Source organism: Capricornis sumatraensis, chromosome 4 (assembly GCF_032405125.1).
Source record: "Capricornis sumatraensis isolate serow.1 chromosome 4, serow.2, whole genome shotgun sequence".
In the NCBI taxonomy this organism is placed as follows: domain Eukaryota; kingdom Metazoa; phylum Chordata; class Mammalia; order Artiodactyla; family Bovidae; genus Capricornis; species Capricornis sumatraensis.
The window spans coordinates 50231269-50250562 of NC_091072.1; the positions used below are offsets into that span (position 1 = coordinate 50231269).

Below are 19294 nucleotides of genomic sequence, written 5' to 3' on the forward strand. Positions count from 1 at the left end.
ATTTGCAATAACACTGAAAATGTGAAAAAAAAAAATCAGCATCCTGAGAGACAGGCAGGATTTCATGACTTACCCCAGTTTTATCAGAGAATATCACTGTCACAAGAGGTTAAATCACTTGACTAATATACAGATTCCACATCTAATTCTTCATCTCCTTTTACATTTTGTCTCTCTTTGACCTTTTATGTCATTAGAAAAGACAGACCTGATTTTCCTCTCATCTCAGTGACTCAGCACTCCTCAAAATATCAAAGTTCTCCTTGTTATGATCCAAGTAAGTACGAGGAAAATACTCTTCAAGGATTCAAGATAAGATTTTTAGGAAGGATCCAATATTAATTTTTTATTTTTCTAAGGCTAAGCTTGGGCAAACAATCTATTTTAAATTCTCCGCTCAAACATCCAAATAAAATAATTATTATCACACCTTTTTAGCTGAAACATTCAATTTTTACTTTGAAAGTTCAATGTCCAATAATCCACACTGAAGATAACAGCCTCCCTCATGTGTATGGCAGGTACCCTGCTGGAGATTTCATGGAACAATATCCAGATGCTAAGTCCACGGTAACACAGAAACAGAAAATGACTTCATTTCCACTAGGGATGGTACTTAAATATTCTAATTATCCTGGAAAACTACTCCATTAAGAAATCTAAAGATAAAAACAAGACCTAGTATTAAAACCTACGATTAACATTAAAAGATAATTGACATATTATCCAGGCAATCAGCAATTCCTTTGGATAAAGATGCTTACAATTTCTCAATTAATCTGTTAGCAGATGTTTCTTCTAGATCTGTATTCCTTTTTACATAGTCAACAAATAATTATTAAGAATCTATTTCTTCTCAATTTTAAAAAGGAGCAAATTACTAATATACAAAACAACATGGACAGATTTCAAAAGCATTATGCTAAGGGAAAGAAGACAGGCACAAAAGACTACCCACTGTATGAGACCATTTCTATGATATTCTAGAAAAGGCACACTATAGGAACAGAAAACAAATTGATTTCCAGGAGCTGGGGATGAAAGCAAGGTAAGGGATTGATGGCACAGAGGAAGGAGAGAACCTTAAAAGTGACGAAACTGTTCTTTATCTTGATCCTGGTAAAAACTACATGACTCCATGTTTGTCAAAACACATGAAAATATGCACGTCAAAATTTAAATTGCATTGTGCGTCAATTATTTTGCAATTACAAAACAAGGATCAGTTACAAAATCCTAACACACACACACACCAAATCACAAACAACCAACCACACATCAGAGGGGAGCTTAGCACTGGAAATGAAATGTGAACAAGATACACAGAGCCCTTGATCTCAGGAGCCTGTACCTCGGGAGGCAAAGAGACTTTTTAAAAACAATCACAGGGACTTCCCTGGTGGTTCAGTGGTTAAGAATATGGTGGCCAGGGGACTTGGGTGGCAGGTGACACAAGTTCAGTCCCTAATCCAGGAAGTTTCCACTATGCCCAAGCTAGAACTGAGGTCCAAACACCCTAGAGCCCATGCTCTGCAACAAGAGAAACCACCGCAAGAAACCCACACGCCGTAACTAGAGAATAGCCCCTTCTCACTGCAACTAGAGAAAGCCCTCGCACAGCAAGAAAGACCCAGTGCAGTCAAAACCAAAATTTTTAAAAATAAAATAAAGATAATCACAGGAAAACATATAATCGCAAATCTGAGTCAGTACAATAAGAGGTCAACGAGAATAGATGATATACAGAGACCCAAATGAGACCTTTGTGAATTATACGGATTTGATTTGAAAGGTTTCAAGTGGCAAGAGTTATCTAGAGCTCAGAGGAAAGCGGGTCTTTCATTTCATCACTTGGATCCTAGAAACTGGGAAAATAGCTACAGTTTTTCTGAAAGACTAAAAAGTAGAGACTAGAGAAGTCTGTTAAGCCAAAAGGAATCTCCTCATATTAAAATTCCAGGACACTTTCACTCACTCCCTGGACAAGGGAACAAACTGTGTGTGAGATTGTTACTCATAGAAAAGGCAGTTTTAATTAAGCTCATTTGTATGTTATTAATAAAAACATGTAATATTTATGAGCTTGATTCTTGTCTGCTCCTTGCCTCTCATTCAGTTTAATTAGCTGTGTGTAGGAGGTGCTGAATTGCAAGAGCCTCTTTATTTTACAGTGATATTCCCAGTACAGTTTGAGATGCATTTGAAACATAACAAAGAGAAAATCAAATTGTTCCTTTGGCCCTAATATAAAAGGAAGTCTGTGGGCTCACACCTTCATTGAAATTGCTCCCACATTTGAATTACATTCCATCCATGGTGGTTAATTTGAGAAAGAACTTGCCCCATGGGTAGAATATTTTCAGAATTACCAAAAAAGAAAATTCAATCCATTATTGAGTATTGTGAAAATAAGCAAGCAGACACTTAAACATCACCATATGTATGTGCACAAATACATATACACACATGCATCCATATGTATGTCACATACACATTTTAAAAATTAATTTATTTTAATTGGGGGCTAATTACACTATTGTAGTGGTTTTGCCATACACTGACATGAATCAGCCATGGGTGTACATGTGTCCCCCATCCTGAACCCCCCTCCCACCTTGCTCCCCATCCCATCCCTCTGGGTCATCCCAGTGCACCAGCCCTGAGCACCCTGTCTCATGCATCGGACCTGGGCTGGCAACCTATTTCACATATGGTAATATACATGTTTCAATGCCATTCTCCCAAATCATCCCACCCTGGTGGCTCAGAGGTTAAAGTGTCTGCCTGCCATGCAGGAGACCTGGGTTCGATCCCTGGGTCAGGAAGATCCCCTGGAGAAGGAAATAGCAACCCACTCCAGCATTCTTGCCTGGAGAATCCCATGGAGGGGAGGAAGCCTGGTAGGCTACAGTCCCTGGGGTTGCAAAGAGTCGGACACGACTGAGCTACTCCACTTCACTTTCACCTTCTCCCACAGAGTCCAAAAGTCTGTTCTTTACACCTCAGTCTCTTTTGCTGTCTCACATATAGGGTCATCGTTACCATCTTTCTAAATTCCATATATATGCATTAACATACTGTATTGGTGTTTTTCTTTTTTTTTTTTTTGAAAAACAAAAAAGATTTTATTCATGAAACTTCTAACACTGACTATAACAATAGCTTTTGGAAAAGGTACAGTGCCATGTTACAAAAGTTCTCTAGCTTATTTATCTGAGCAACATAAAAGTTCCAGTGTTTTTTAATATATCATTTAGAAATACATACAATTAATGTCATTATATAAATTTAGATCAATGTTAATAGCAGGGAATATGTTTTTATTCAATAAAAAAGCAACTCTGAGCACAAGATACAAACTAAAAGTCCTAGACCATTTTCAAGATTTTTTTCCTTTTATTTATTTATTTATTTTTTCCATCAATCATTTTATTCTATTTTATTTTATTTTATTTTTACTTTATTTTACTTTACAATACTGTATTGGTTTTGCCATACATTGACATGAATCCACCACGGGTGTACATGCATTCCCAAACATGAACCCCCCTCCCACCTCCCTCTCCACAACATCCCTCTGTGTCATCCCCGTGCACCAGCCCCAAGCATGCTGTATCCTGCATCGGACATAGACTGGTGATTCGATTCTTACATGATAGTATACATGTTTCAATGCCATTCTCCCAAATCATTCCACCCTCTCCCTCTCCCTCTGAGTCCAAAAGTCCACTATACACATCTGTGTCTTTTTTGCTGTCTTGCATACAGGGTCATCATTGCCATCTTTCTAAATTCCATATATATGTGTTAGTATACTGTATTGGTGTTTTTCTTTCTGGCTTACTTCACTCTGTATAATCGGGTCCAGTTTCATCCATCTCATCAGAACTGATTCAAGTGTATTCTTTTTAATGGCTGAGTAATACGCTATTGTGTATATGTACCACAGCTTTCTTATCCATTCATCTGCTGATGGACATCTAGGTTGTTTCCATGTCCTGGCTATTATAAACAGTGCTGCGATGAACATTGGGGTACATGTGTCTCTTTCAATTCTGGTTTCCTCGGTGTGTATGCCCAGCAGTGGGATTGCTGGGTCATAAGGCAGTTCTAATGAAACTAGATCACTTTCTAACACTGCACACGAAAATAAACTCAAAATGGTGTTTTTCTTTCTGACTTACTTAACTCTGTATAATAGGCTCCAGTTTCATCCACCTCATTAGAACTGGTTCAAATGCATTCTTTTTAATGGCTGAGTAATATTCCATTGTGTATATGTACCACAGTTTTCTCATCCATTTGTCTGCCGATGGACATCTAGGTTGCTTTCATGTCCTAGCTATTGTAAACAGTGCTGAGATGAACGCTGGGGTACACGTCTCTTTCAGTTCTGGTTTCCTCAGTAAATCACAGCAGGATCCTCTATGACCCTCCTCTCAGAGTAATGGAAATAAAAGCAAAAATAAGCAAATGGGACCTCAGTTCAGTTCAGTTGCTAGTCGTGTCCGACTCTTTGCGACCCCATGAATCACAGCACGCCAGGCCTCCCTGTGCATCACCAACTCGCAGAGTTCACTCAGACTCATGTCCATCGAGTCAGTGATGCCATCCAGCCATCTCATCCTCTGTTGTTCCCTTCTCCTCCTGCCCCCAATCCTTCCCAGCATCAAAGTCTTTTCCAATGAGTCAACTCTTCACATGAGGTGGCCAAAGTACTGCAGTTTCAGCTTTAGCATCATTCCTTCCAAAGAAATCCCAGGGCTGATCTCCTTCAGAATGGACTGGTTGGATCTCCTTGCAGTCCAAGGGGCCTAATTAAACTTAAAAGCTTTTGCACAGTGAACGACACTTTAAGCAAGGTGAAAAGACAGCCTTCAGAATAGGAGAATATAATAGCAAATGAAGCAACTGACAAAGAATTAATCTCAAAAATATACAAGCAGCTCCTGCAGCTCAATTCCAGAAAAATAAATGACCCAATCAAAAAATAGACCAAATAACTAAACAGACATTTCCCCAAAGAAGACATACAGATGGCTAACAAACACATGAAAAGATGTTCAACATCACTCATTATCAGAGAAATGCAAACCACAATGAGGTACCATCTCATACCAGTCAGAATGGCTGCTATCAAAAAGTCCACAAACAATAAATGCTGGAGAGGGTGCGGAGAAAACAGAACCCCCTTACACTGTTGGTGTGAATGCAAACTAGTACAGCCACCATGGAGAACAGTGTGGAGATTCCTAAAAAAACTGGAAATAGAACTCCCATACGACCCAGCAATCCCACTGCTGGGCATACACATTCTTTTTCTTTCTTTTTTTTTTTTTTTAGTTATTTGTTTTAATTAAAGGATAATTGCTTTACAGAATTTTGTTGTTTTCTGTCAAACATCAACATGAATCAGCCATAGGACAAATGCATATATTCTTAAGAAGAAAAAAGTTCAGCTTTTTTTGTAAAGTTGATTAACAATGAAATCTACACCTTTAAGCACCTCAAACATGAACTCACTGCAAAAGAAGAAAATAGGAGTATAATTAAAATAATAATGAACATTTATTTGGCACTGTATGCCAGGCATTCTTCTATGAGCGTTTATACATAGACTCATGGAGTGGGTTGCCATTTCCTTCTCCAGGGGATCTTCCTGACCCAGGGATCGAACCCAGGTCTCTAGCATTGTAGACAGACACTTTACTGTCTGTGCCACCAGGGAAGCCCTTTAAACTCTCAGCACTCCTATAAGATAAATACTTTTATCACCAGTCTCATTTAAAATGGGAAAGGAGACTTCAAGAGGCTAAGGAACTCACATGACTAAGTTAAGTAAGAGTAGAGGTGGGGTTGGAACCTAAGATGCTAGCATGCTTCATTGCTTCAGTTGTATCTGACTCTTTGCAACCCCATGGACTACAGCCCACCAGTCCCCTCTGTCCATGGGATTCTCCAGGCAAGAATACTGGAGTGGGTTGCCGAGTCCTCCTTCCAGGGGATCTTCCTGACCCAGGGATCGAACCCATGTCTCCTGCATTGCAGGCGGATTCTTTACCACTGAGCTATCAGGCAAAGCCAGAACCTAAAGTATTTGGCTCTAAATAGATTTCTGGATTCTGTTAGCTATGTGTCAATTGCATCAGTTAGGTATAGCACATGTTTTGACACCCAGAGAAGTAGTTTTGCTTAACACTAAAACCACTGTAGATGTGTAGGTCTTAGATTTCTATCATGAATTAATTTTATTCCTAATCAGAGATATATATCCTTCTTATAAGAAAAACCTTAGAGTAAGTAATATAACTATCAGATAGCATAATTATGAATCCAAACACTGGAAAATCAAAGTTCCTTGAATTTTTACAGGGTATTCAAAAAAGGTGGAGTGGGGCTAAGCACTGGAGTGGGTAAGGACATTTATTAGATATGTTACCATTTTATTTTATTGACTTAAAAAATTTCAATAACACAGACACTGAGTTCAGCCACTTCTCCATCTCAGTGTGGACCTGCGAAATTTAGTCCTCACTTCTTGACTCCATCGCTCCACCTCCTCCTTGCGTGTTGGGTGTTTTCAGGCCACAGTGGGGCCTGAGGCTATAGCGGCCCAGGTTTCTCGGCTTCCCTTCCTTAACTCATCTTCCTTCTCTCAAGAAGACCCACCAGTAGGTATTCTTCTTTTGCATATACACTTCCCCCCACCATCTTTTCAATCTCTAACTACAGTTCCCTCTGCCCAGTTACCTGAAATCTCAGTTGGTAAAGAGTCCACCTGCAATGCAGGAGACCCCGGTTCGATTCCTGGGTTGGGAAGATCCCCTGGAGAAGGAAAAGGCTACCCACTCCAGTATTCTGGCCTGGAGAATTCCATGGACTGTATAGTCCATGGTCGGAAAGAGTCGGACATGACTGAGCGACTTTCACTTTCACACTTTCTATCTAGCTAGGCTTCCCTTTGGAGAAGGCAATGGCAACCCACTCCAGTGTTCTTGCCTGGAGAATCCCAGGAACGGGGGAGCCTGGTGGGCTGCCGTCTATGGGGTCACACAGAGTCGGACACGACTGAAGTGACTTAGCAGCAGCAGCAGCAGCAGCTCAACAGTAAAGAATCTGCCTGCAATGCCGGAGATGCGGGAGACGTGGGTTCAATCCTGGATCGGGAGGACTGCCAGTGCTGGAAATGGCAACTCACTCCAATATCCTTGCCTGGAAAATCCAATGGACAGAGGGGCCTGGCAGCCTACAGTCCATGGTCTGACCAAGGGTTGGATGTAGACCGGGCGTGCATGCACGCACTGCCAGTTAAGACCACCAGCACTCCCCCACCTAAAAGAAGCACTGCTGATGCGACACCCTGGCTTCAGTCCCCTCTCTGGAATTTCAGCATGCTATATCCCCTTTGGGCTATGCAATAGAAAATCATAGTATGGAATTTGAAGATCACATTTTCTCATGTCAAGTGAGATTAAACAACCTCCTGAATGGGCATTTTACTTGAATGGCATGGCCAAATCCATATGACAAGCAGTGGCTACTGAACTTGGGACACATTCAGTAGGAAGGTGAAATGAAAGACACTGTCACAACAGAAAGAGCAAGGCAGTAAACCTAATAAGGCCTTTGGCAGTGTTTGGGGGTAAACAATAGATTTCAGTCTGACAAGACTATGTTGTATTTGTTGAATACTAAATAGGCATTGTTGTCAAACAGAGAGAGAGGGGTTCTTAAAACAAAGTATCTGTCTTTAAAGCAAGCCTATGTGTTCTTTGTTCTAACTCGGAGTTTACACCCATACAAATGATGAAATGTGGCAAAATGTCCTCACACAAACTGAACACGTAAGTGCTAAGAAGAAAGTGTTGATTAAAAGGATGTAGGGCTAACCAGACTTCCAAAAATGATTGGGTTCTGAAACAAGTTTTGAAGATGGTGACTGAAGGCAACTAGCCCAGAAGAAGTGGAGAATTTCTAGAGGTTATATTAGAAGCTGTTCAGAAACCTGACGTGGTAAGGCTGAAAATTTGATAGCTGGTTATTAAGTATGCAAGATAGTTATTTCAAAGATGCCAACACGTTTTTTCTGCTAGTTTTATATTTTTTTTAATTTAGCTGGAAGTGGAGGCATCATTCATAGTGGGTGGGCAAGGGATTCTCTTTTGTCTTGGATAAAATTCTTAGAGCATTTGATTACATGAAAAGAAACCCTAAATTCAAGTCCAGCATGGAAAACATGAGACCATGAAGAGTAAACTACTCTGTACGCTTTCGTCAAAGGTTGTCATCAACGTGGACTGAGTGATCTCTGGGAGAAGAAGGGACTTCCATAACTCTCTAGAGCCAGTGAAGACCCGATGGCCTGGGCCATTAGGCCAGGCAAGAGAGACAGGTCAAAGCCACCATGTGGGAAGGTGCCCATGCGCTCAGCCGAGTCTGACTCTTTGCAACCCCGTGGACTGTAGCCTGCCAGGCTCCTCTATGCATCCGTCCAGCAAATCCTGACCAGATTTCTTAAACTGGCCCCTGCAACATCATAGCAGGACTGGGCTTAGAGAAAGTGTGAAAGATTCAGAAAACAGTAAGAGGCCTCGTTTGAGTGGCCTGACCAGTGAACTCTAGTGATAGCGAGCTTTCAGGTTACTTTTCCTTTTCTGCAGAGTAATTCTCTCCTGTCATTCTCAAATTATTGGTAAAGTCTTAGAAGGGCTGAGAAAGTGAACTGTGTCCACACTGAGAGATTCTCAGCAGCCAGGACAAGCAGTTGTGAAATCTCCAGAGTCCATCCACAGAAAAGCCTAGAACAGCCAGAAAAGCCAGAGTTGACAGCCCATTAAAGGCTAGACTTCTTGATAATTTGGGAGTGCAAAGGGGGCCTGCAAATTGTCATTAGGTATTAAATAGAAGGTTAAGCCCTGGAGCCCGGAGAACTTGTGATATATCAGGATATCCTGAGATACGTCAGTATAGAAAATAGATAAACTCTCGTAGCATTTATATTTTAATTAGAAAGACAGGCAATAATTAAATAAAGCAAGTGATAAGTACTATTAAAATAAAAAAAAAAAAAAACTACTGCGAAGGAGAAACGTTACTGAGACCATAAAAGTCCAGATTCGGAATTTTATAAATTAAAAGCACAGAGATGCACCACTTATTGGAAATCCACAGGGGTGAGCACTAGCTACTTATAATTAGCTGTAACTAGCTGTGAAACCCAGAGTAAGTCAGGCAACTTCTCTGAGCCACAACCCTGCGATTTCTTTGGAAGGAATGATGCTAAAGCTGAAGCTCCAGTACTTTGGCCACCTCATGTGAAGAGTTGACTCATTGGAAAAGACTCTGATGCTGGGAGGGATTGGGGGCAGGAGGAGAAGGTGACGACCCAGGATGAGATGGCTGGATGGCATCACGGACTCAATGGATGGGAGTCTGAGTGAACTCCGGGAGATGGTGATGGACAGGGAGCCCTGGCGTGCTGCGATTCATGGGGTCGCAAAGAGTTGAACACGACTGAGCGACTGAACTGAACTGAACTGAACATAAGTGAAGGAAATTAGATTGGATCAATTCTAAGATAAATAGAAAAACTTTAAAAAAGAATGAAAGGAAAAGCTGAAGGAAAAAGCAAGCCATTGTAGTAAACAGCAATTTCTCAAAAGGTCTGTAGCCATATGCCCTACTACTGTACCTTATTTTATTATGATTATCATAGATATATTTTTACCCTCCTTCTTAGGAATTCACAATGCTTTAGTGACTAACCCCTCTGCTTCACAGCGGCTTCTTTTTTATCTTAATAGTACTTATCTCTTGCTTTATTTAATTACATCCTGTCTTTCTGATTAAAATATAAGTGCTATGAGAACTTGTCTGTTTTCTTTACTGATCTGTTTTCAACATTTAACACAGTATTTGGCAAATAGTGGATTACCTTTTAGATCAGACACTGAAGTGGTTAAATTTTACATATTACAGTAAATAATAACCCAAAAGCAAAATATTAAGATTCCCTAGCTATGCTTTCAGTTACCAACCATGCACAGACTAATTCTACCTGAGAGATTTGTCTCCAGTGAAAAGTGTCCGATCAGACACGGAGTCGCACCCAAGGATCCCACAAGACAGTTACTTTATGAAGTCAGGCACTGGAAAATTTCTGGTAAGCTTTTTTTTTTAATTTGCATTTCTCTTTAATGATCTGAGACCTTGATAACATAGAAACCACCAGGAGAAAGCCATGCTGGGTTGAGTGGGAATGGGGAACAAAGCTGAAAGCCTGTTAAGGCACCTGGTCTCATGAGATTACATTGCCATCATCCCCTTCATCAATAATTAACAGCAATGAAGTTCTTATTGTAATCAAGGCACAATAGCATGAATTTAAAACACCAAAGAACAACTTCTGGCACAAATAAAAAATGAACCCTGTACCCAGAGAGAAAAAGACCAATATCTGGCTTGCTGAGCCTATTCCTAGGACCTAAGAGATTTCAAAGTTCCAGCTAAAGCTCTCACACCACTGGCTCCTAACTCTTTATCAGGAATAAAAACAGTTCCATCTGATCGATAATATTGGTGAAGTTTACCCATGAAAGCACCAATTTTTGCAATTAAAACTAAACTCAGCTCCTTCCAACTATTTTTTAAAAGAAAAATGGGCCATGAACTGGTGTTGGAAGAAACCCAAAGGGAGAGAAGAAAGTTGTGCAATGTCCATAGATTTTCCAACTAGACATAACACATACTGAGGTGAAGTCTACAGGATGGGACTTTATTATTTACAGAGATAACCTCAAAAATTTCAACATCAGGTCTGAAGCACTGTAGAGTACTACTAGGGTAACAGAATACTCTGAAACACCAGCTGAGCAGGTGTTAGAGAGAGCTATGCTACAGGGAGGGGTATATACTTTCCTGAACTGAGCCCAAGAGTCACATCCCTAGTTTTACCAAAGTTCTTTTTCCCACAGCAAAAAATAACACTTGACATCAAAAACATTCCTTCTAGTCCACAAGTTTGTCAAGAGTAATTTGTTTAGATAAAAGCTGTAGAACTCACTATAAGAAGCAGGAATCAACTTGTATCCATATACAATTTGTTTTTTCATTCAAAAACATCTTCCCACTCAGCTCCAACTTGCATGGACACCTTTCCATGAATTGCCTGGATTGCCTGTCTTTCACCCTACACACACACACACACACGCACACATGCACACACACACGCGCACACACACACACAGTGCTTCAGGACTAGTTAATACATGTTTAGGACTTGAGCTTCCTAAGGATATAATTAATATGCTGTATGTCTACACAGAATACTCACTCTTACGATATATATCAAGCACCAATCTGCCATTCAAAACCTTAGTCCTGTTCTGTTTTTAGCTATTGATCTTGATATTTCTTTTCCCATTACTACTTCACTCTTTCAACTCCAGCGTCGGATATAATTTTGACGCTTCACAACAATCATTCCAGTTCTAATCTTAGTCTCAAATCACTTAGGACTCCATTATACTACTTCAGCCCTGTCACCACGTCTTCACATCAACTCTAGGCCAATAAAAAGAATCTGGATTTTCCATAAGTCTTATGTTCTCCTTTCAACTAACAGACATTTTTTTAAAGTTTTTTGAAACTTAAAAATGGAGTCAAAACATTTTTGGTTATTGGGAACCAGAAAATATAACAACTGAATTCACTGCACAGAAGACAATTAAAATTAGTAAGAATGGTTGATCCTGAAAAGTTATATAGCTATGCTAGCCCTGCATCTTGGTTTTTAGTATGTAATAGGTACTGTTATTTTGCTTCCTGAAGCAATAGTGCTTTGGAGAAAACATTAATTGATAAAATTAGCATAAATACTCTGCTTGCTAGAAATGTAGTCAGAGCTTAAATTTGCTCTTTTACATTTCAACCAGTGGTTTTCCTTGATGCCAAGGTTTCTGATTATGAGATTTTTTTTTTTTAAGAAAGTCATTAAAAGTCTCTGGTATAATCCACATAACAATAAAAGCATCCATGGATGCTAACTACCATGCTGGGAATAGGTTAATATCTTATTTTCATTCAAGTGTTGGTTGAGAAATCCCTATATATCAAGGCCCTGAGATATGCACACAAGTTTCAAGAATGAGACACACTATTCTCCTTAAGGGCTTTATAACCCAATGGAAGAGACAAGTAATGAGCAGCCAAGGACAATACAATGTGACATGATCAGGTGTTAAGGTAGCACACAAGTGGGATAACCCACAAGCAAGCCCAGGTCATGCTGGGTTCTAATTTACAGGGGTATAATCTAGGTCATGCTGGGTTCTAATTTAAGGGGCTTCCCTGGTGGCTCAGAGAGTAAAGAATCCACCTGCAATGCAGGAGACCCAGGTTTGATTCCTGGGTCAGGAAGATCCTCTGGAGAAGGGAATCACAACCTACTCTAATATTCTTGCCTGGGAAATTTCATGGACAGAGGAGCCTGGCGGGTTACAGTCCATGGGGTCACAAAGACTTGGACACAACTGAGAGACTCACACTTTCACTACACTTTCAAGGTAGAAGATGAGGGGGGACATGTATTGATTATCTGTTGATCTAACAAAAGACCACAAATTGAGCAGCTTATAGCAACACCCATTTATCACCTCACAGTTCTGCAGGTTAGAAATCAAGTGCACTTTCCCTGGTTCTCTGATCAGGGTCTCAAAAGACTGAACTCAAGGTGTGTTCAGGCTGGGAGGTTGTCTAGTGGCTTTAGAGAAGAATTCACTTCCTTATTCAAACTACTGGCTGAAATCATTTCCTTGCAGTCGTAGGACTGAAGTCCCTGGTCCCTTACCAGCTGTCAGCCAGGAGCTGTTCTCACCTCCTAAAGGCTGCCCACATCCCTTGGCACAAGTATTTTTCCATCCTCAAAGCCAACAATGCTGTGTCCAGTGCCCCTCTGCACTTTTAATCTCTCCCACTATCCTGTCTCCTACTTTGGCTTCATCTGCCACCAGCCAAAGAAAGCTCTTTGTTTCTAAGAGCTCCTGTGATTACAGTGGGCCTACCAGATAATCCTGTATGACCTCCTTATTTTAGGATCAACTGTGCAATGTAACATAACAAGCAGAGCAATCTCATCACATTCATGGGTTCTAGGGACCAGGGACAGGGCATCTTTGGGAGACCATTTTATTATTTTTTAATTACATTTTATTGCAATATAGTTGATTTACAATGGTGTGTTAGTTTCCGTTGTGCAGCAAAGTGAATCAGGTGTACATATACATATAGCCACTCTTTTTTAGATTCTTTTCCCGCAAGGTCATTACAGAGTATTGAGTTCCCTGTACTATACTGTAGGTTCTTATTAGTTATCTATTTTGTATACAAAGATCCACTGGAGTAGGAAATGGTAGCCCACTCCAGTATTCTTGCCTGGAAAACTCCATGGACAGAGGAGCTTGGCGGGCTACAGTCCCTGAGACAGCAGAGAGTCAAACACAGCTAAGGCCTGTGGGAAGATGCCTGAAGGTGGAACAAAACCCAGCCCAGTCCAGAAGAGCAAAGAGGGCAGTGGAGTTGACATAGGTGACTCACAGTCTACCATGCTGGAGGCATGGCAATGCCTCCTCCGACCTCGATCGCTCTGCCATTAATGTTAAAAGTGTGGTCCGAAAGTGAAAGTCGCTCAGTCGTGTCTGACTCTTTGCGAGCCCATGGCCCATACGGTCCATGGGATTCTCCAGGCCAGGATACTGGAGTGGGTGGCCTTTTCCTTCTCCAGGGGACCTTCCCAGTTCAGGGATTGAACCCACATCCCTCGAATGGCAGGCACAAGCTGAGCCACAAGGGAAGCCCTAAAGACTGCAATTTTAAAAGAAGTCAAAGAAAGCTGAGTCGTCATCATTTTCTGCCTCAAATAAAAAGAGCCCAGATCTCTCTCTAAAGCGATGGGAATGATGGAGTCTCAGATGCTCCTTCTGACCCTGCTGACTGTGAAGATGGAGAACAGCCTGTCTACACAGAACAGGCAGAAAAGAACCTACAATTAACGTGAAAAGAGAAGGAGAAACTCCAGAAAAAGACTTGGGAGCTGAAGCGCAGACTTCTCTGCCAGAGGAAGAGGGAGCTGGCGGATGTCCCCGACGCTTAGTTCGCGGTGCTGAGCCCCTTTGAGGCCGTGGCCAGCCGCTTCCCGAACAGTACAAAGCGTGCGCGACGGCCCTGGGCACCGTGCGGCACGAGCCGCCCATGCAATCCGTCCACCCAGATGGCGACAGGCAGCTCTTCTTAGACAAGTCGCAGCAGGAATGGACGGCCACACGCCGTCTGCTGGGATAACTTGGCATCGGCAGCTCAGAAGAAAAGGCGAAGGCATTGGACCTGATGAGGGAACGCAGGGAGTTGACCCAGAAGCACCTGGAACTGCGAAGGAGCTTCAGCCAAGTTCTGAAACTCTCCGCCGGGGCACGTAAGGAGGCAGCCTTAGTCAACCAGGAGGCCTGGGAAGAGGCCCAGGGCCCCAAAGCCCCCAGCCGGTGATCTTTTGATCCCAAGGAGGCCACTGGTGGAAAAACTTGGGGAGAGGTCAGGAGCCTCTAGGCCCACGAAGAGCTATGACTCCACATGCGGGCCGTGTCCCTGATCCAAGTGGGGAACTTCCTGTGCCCCGTGGGGAAGGAAGCACGTTTAGTGCCCCTTCTTCGGGGACACAGGGAACCTGCAGCAACCCACCTGTGAGGTTCTCAAAACTTGAGCACCTTATGCACTTAGCCTAGCCATAAGTTATTTTTGTGTGATAATCTCATTTGATAATTTAACAAATAAAAACTATTTTGCAATGGAAAAAAAAAAAAAAAAAAGGCAGGAGCAGCAGTGTGAATATGTCAACCCCAATCTGGGAGGCTGTTTTAGAAATTCTGTTACCAGAGGCCTCTAACCAACTTCATTCTTGAATTACAGCAATTTATATATACAATGCACTTGATACAGACTTTACAGTGAGGCCTTGTTTTCCTCAAAGATAAGGTCGCTTGAAAAATCAGGGTTGTATGAATAGCCGTGAATCTTAGAACTAGAAAGGTCTTCAAAAGATTATCTTTGAAGCACAATAAGAATCAACTGTCTTCATTTTATACTAAAGGTGCCTAAATCCAGAGAGAGGAAGGGAGACACACTCAGCACCACTCCCGGGAGCAGAAAGACAGCAGAACCTCCCTGGCTGCTCTTCACAGAGTTGGCAAGTTCACACAAGGCCTCCTTCCCTCAGATCCTCCCCAGAGCTGTGGAACTCCTCACTGTTGGCATTTTGCATCAGTGAGCTGCTCTGTTTAAACACAAACCAGCATCTCTTGCAGCAAACCCAAAGATTCAGACTTTCCTTGTCTGAGTGTCTTTCCTGTGGATAGTCATTAAGGGCCCAGTTAAAAATCAAATATGTGCTTATATTTAGGTAAAATATCACCAATTCAATGGACATGAGTTTGAGCAAGCTCCGGGAGATGGTGAAGGACAGGGAAGCCTGGCGTGCTGCAGTCCATGGAGTCGCAAAGAGTCGGACACAACTGAGCTGCTGAACAACAAATCATGGTTTTTAAAGCATGGGCTCTGCAGGCAGACAGGAAGTTTCTTAACCTCTTCTCTGTAAAATGGGTGTGATATTACTACCCATCACACAGGGCTACTTGGAGCAGTAATGGAGATAGCACATGAACATTTTTCACTTACCACAGTGACAAGACAAGTATTATTATTTACTAGATCTCCGCATGGGTTTTTCACGACAGTAACTGCATTAACTGCCCTCTTCCATGGCCATTTCTAATGCTATCTGATTAGAGGAAATGGCCTTCCCCTCTTTTTTCCTACTCCCCTTGGCATCAGTCTAATTGAATAAAACTAAGAAACTGCAATTTAAGTCTTACACATACTGCTGTGAAAACATCACCTCTGCCACTCCTCTGCTCAGAAGCACACAAGTCCCTTCGATCTTCAGAGGAGTTTAGTAGTGATATGCAAAGTTGATCACTCGGGTGATCAACTGTTCCAGGAATGAGGTTATTTCAGGGATATGGGAACTTCAGTGATAAAACTGAGATGATCCCAGGTAAAATGGGACCGCTGTTTACCCTAGGACAGACTGCCTTTGTGATCTTGGATAGGTTACTAACCTTTCTGGGTCTCAGTTTCCACATACAGAGACTACAGCAACCCTCCTTCATAGAGTTGTTTTTGCTTTGTTTTGAAGAGTAAATGAGTTAATACATGAAGTGCTTAGGATGATGCCTAGTATAGAAATACTCAATAAAGGTTGGTTATTATTATGATTACTAACCACTAAAAGGAGACATGAAGTAGTAAACTAACATACAAGGACATGGCAGAGAGCCTGGAGTCTCATGAAGTCCTTATAGCCCAAAAGTGGAGCCCCTGAAAAGATGTTTTTTCCCCTGCATCACTGTGTCATAATTCTCCAAGAGATCATGAAAACAAAGGAAAATAAGAATATTCTATTATCTGAGGAAAGAATAATGAGAGAAATACAAATGAAAACTACCCTAAGCTACCATTTCATTAGATTAACCAAAACCAACAAAAACAAACAAACCAAAAAAAAGGCAGAAATTTGGCTACACGCAATTACTTAAATTGAAGGGAACAGGCCCTCTCACACTGTACCAGACAGTGGTAAAATGGTCAGGCTGCCTGGAAGGACATCTGCCAACATCCATCAAAATCGCAGATGCACTTGAACTACGATGCTGCTTCTGGGAACCTCTCCTATGGGTCCTCTCACACATCACATCATGGATCTATGTACAAGACCATCCACTGAGAACTGTCTGTTGTAACAAAACCTAGAAACAATTCAAATGTCCAAAAATAGGGGACAGCCATACAGCAGAATATGACGTGGAAGCTAAAAAAAAAAAAAAAAACACAGAACAAAGAGCTCTCTGTGTATTAATGTGGAAAGATCTCCAAATATATTTCGTTATTGTTGTTTAGTCACCAAGTCCTGTCTGACTCTGAGACCCCAAGGATTGTGGCACCCTAGACTCCTCTGTCCTCCGCTGTCTCCTGGAGTTTGCTCACATTCATGCTCGTTGAGTCGGTGACACTCTCCAACAACTTTATCCTCTGCTCCCTTTTTCCCTTCTCCTTTTGCCTTCAGTCTTTCCCAGCATCAGGGTCTTTCCCTAAAGAGTCCAAATATATTATTCGGTAACAAAAAATAAAACATATATGATATGCTGTCTTTTTTGGGAAAAAGGAAATATATATATACATATATAAATTCATATATGCTTGTATATGCATTAAAAAATACTCAAAGAATAAGCAAGAGAATAATTAAAATGACTATTTCTTCAGGGCAGAAAAAAATAGAGTAGATGGAAATGGGGTAGTAACAAAGTATCTCCTTAGCTCTTCATATTTCATTTTTATTTTGGCATCTCTAAATATCTTACCCACAAAAAGATCGACTTTTAAAAAATGTGAAAAATCAAGAGCTCTTTATCTATATCATCCACTGAAAAATTAGTACCACTCTCTTCTATGAAATGTCTCATTTGAGAAAACAGGAAGTTGCGCTGAAAACAATGTTGTACTCCATCCACCCAAACAAATAAAGCAAAAATTTCTGACATGCGACTTTGAGGACCATCCCTCATCCTGCCAAACAGAAACGAACCGAGGGGTTGTTCTGAGGGGACTGCAGCAGTCCCCTCTGATTCGTGAACACATCCCCCTCTCAACCCAGTGGTGTGGACGAGCATCTGAGGGGACAGAGGATGCTGTGTTTTCCTTTCTCAGCCAGGAGGAAGTTTCATCATCCCATCATCTTACACTTGCACGTCAGGAGCTCTGTTCTGCTTTTTATGTTAATTGGAATCGGCTGCTTTGGGCTCTGACACAGGCATTTAGCACTAGCAGTCAATTGCTCTTTCCTCAGCCATCTGGCAAAAGAGTTGAAACCAGCAATTTTCTGAGTCAGAATTAGACATCTGAAAAAGAATGTGCACATAGGCAAACCCCTCAGAAGTGTCAAATGAAAGAAAGGGGCAGGTAGAGGGATGGGAGGCTACAAACCCCACTGTGGAGTAACGTGATTTCAAAGAGGAGAACACACAACAGCACTTTGATTTCCGAACACCAGCAGCCCTCTTCCCCCTGTGCAGGACAGAGCACTCAGCATTGCGCAGGATCTCTCCCTCACCTTCTATCCTGCACGACAGATGTTGCCTTCACCTTGGCGGTCTGCCTTCTCCCTCCTTCCTGAAGGCATTCTCACCGGGAGCTCATGGCCACCCGCTTTAACTTCAGCAGGACTTTTGGAGCACCGTCGCTTCTGGGACAGCATCGTCTCCTGGTCCTTCAAGCTCTGGCCGTCCTTGTTCCATCACCTGCACATGCCCCTCTTTTTCCATCTGCCCTTTAGATGTTGGTCTTCTCTGTGGGCTCCCGTCCTCCACTCATCTTACTGCATACACTTACTCTCTAGTCTGCAGGCTTGAGGTCTTCACAGACCTAAATGCCTGCGTGAAAATAGCACTGGCTTAGGCCCTGATGGCTCAGACAGTAAATAATCTGCCTGCAGTGCAGGAGACCCAGGTTCAATCCCTGGGAACCTGGGTTGGGAAGATCCCCTGGAGAAAGGAATGGTTATCCATTCTCTTGCCTGGAGAATTTCATAGACAGAGGAGCCTGGTGGGCTACAGTCCATGGGGTCACAGAGAGTCAGATACAAATGAGAAATAAACACTTTTTAGTTCTTAAAGGGAAACCTTATATTAGACCCCTTCTGACCCTGCTTACTTTTTATATGAGCCCATTCTGTATTTCATGAGGAGCACCACACTCTCTTCACACAAAGGCAGCAGTGAATATACTTCCATCTGTCATTCCCTGTTTGGTAGAGTTAAGAGTTTCCAAAATTTGGGCAGGATGCCCACCACCACCACCACCAGGGTCAATGGCTCAAATGCTACGCAAGTAAACCTTAAGTATTATTGTAATAAGGTACAGATGTCATTTCCAGATTGATGGCCATGTCATCCCTAAATTATCCACACACTGGTGATGACCATTATCACTCCTATCCTCTGCCTAGAAAATACACAAAGTGCTCATCAGGTTAGCAGGCAGCTGCACTCAGTATACCCGCCACTGCATCTTTCCCAGAGAGGAAATCTGTGCTGGTTCTAAGCATCTTCCATCTGCCTGAACGTGTGTGTGTGTGTTAGTCAATCAGTCATGTCTGAATCTCTGCAACCCCATGGACTGTAGCCCACCA

The 19294-nt window shown here is 41.9% G+C and overlaps 1 pseudogene; it reads left to right on the plus strand.

The window, feature by feature from the left end:
* The first annotated feature begins 13517 nt into the window (after positions 1-13517).
* On the plus strand, positions 13518-14616 carry LOC138079272 (HAUS augmin-like complex subunit 8; annotated as a pseudogene).
* Positions 14617-19294: the final 4678 nt, after the last annotated feature.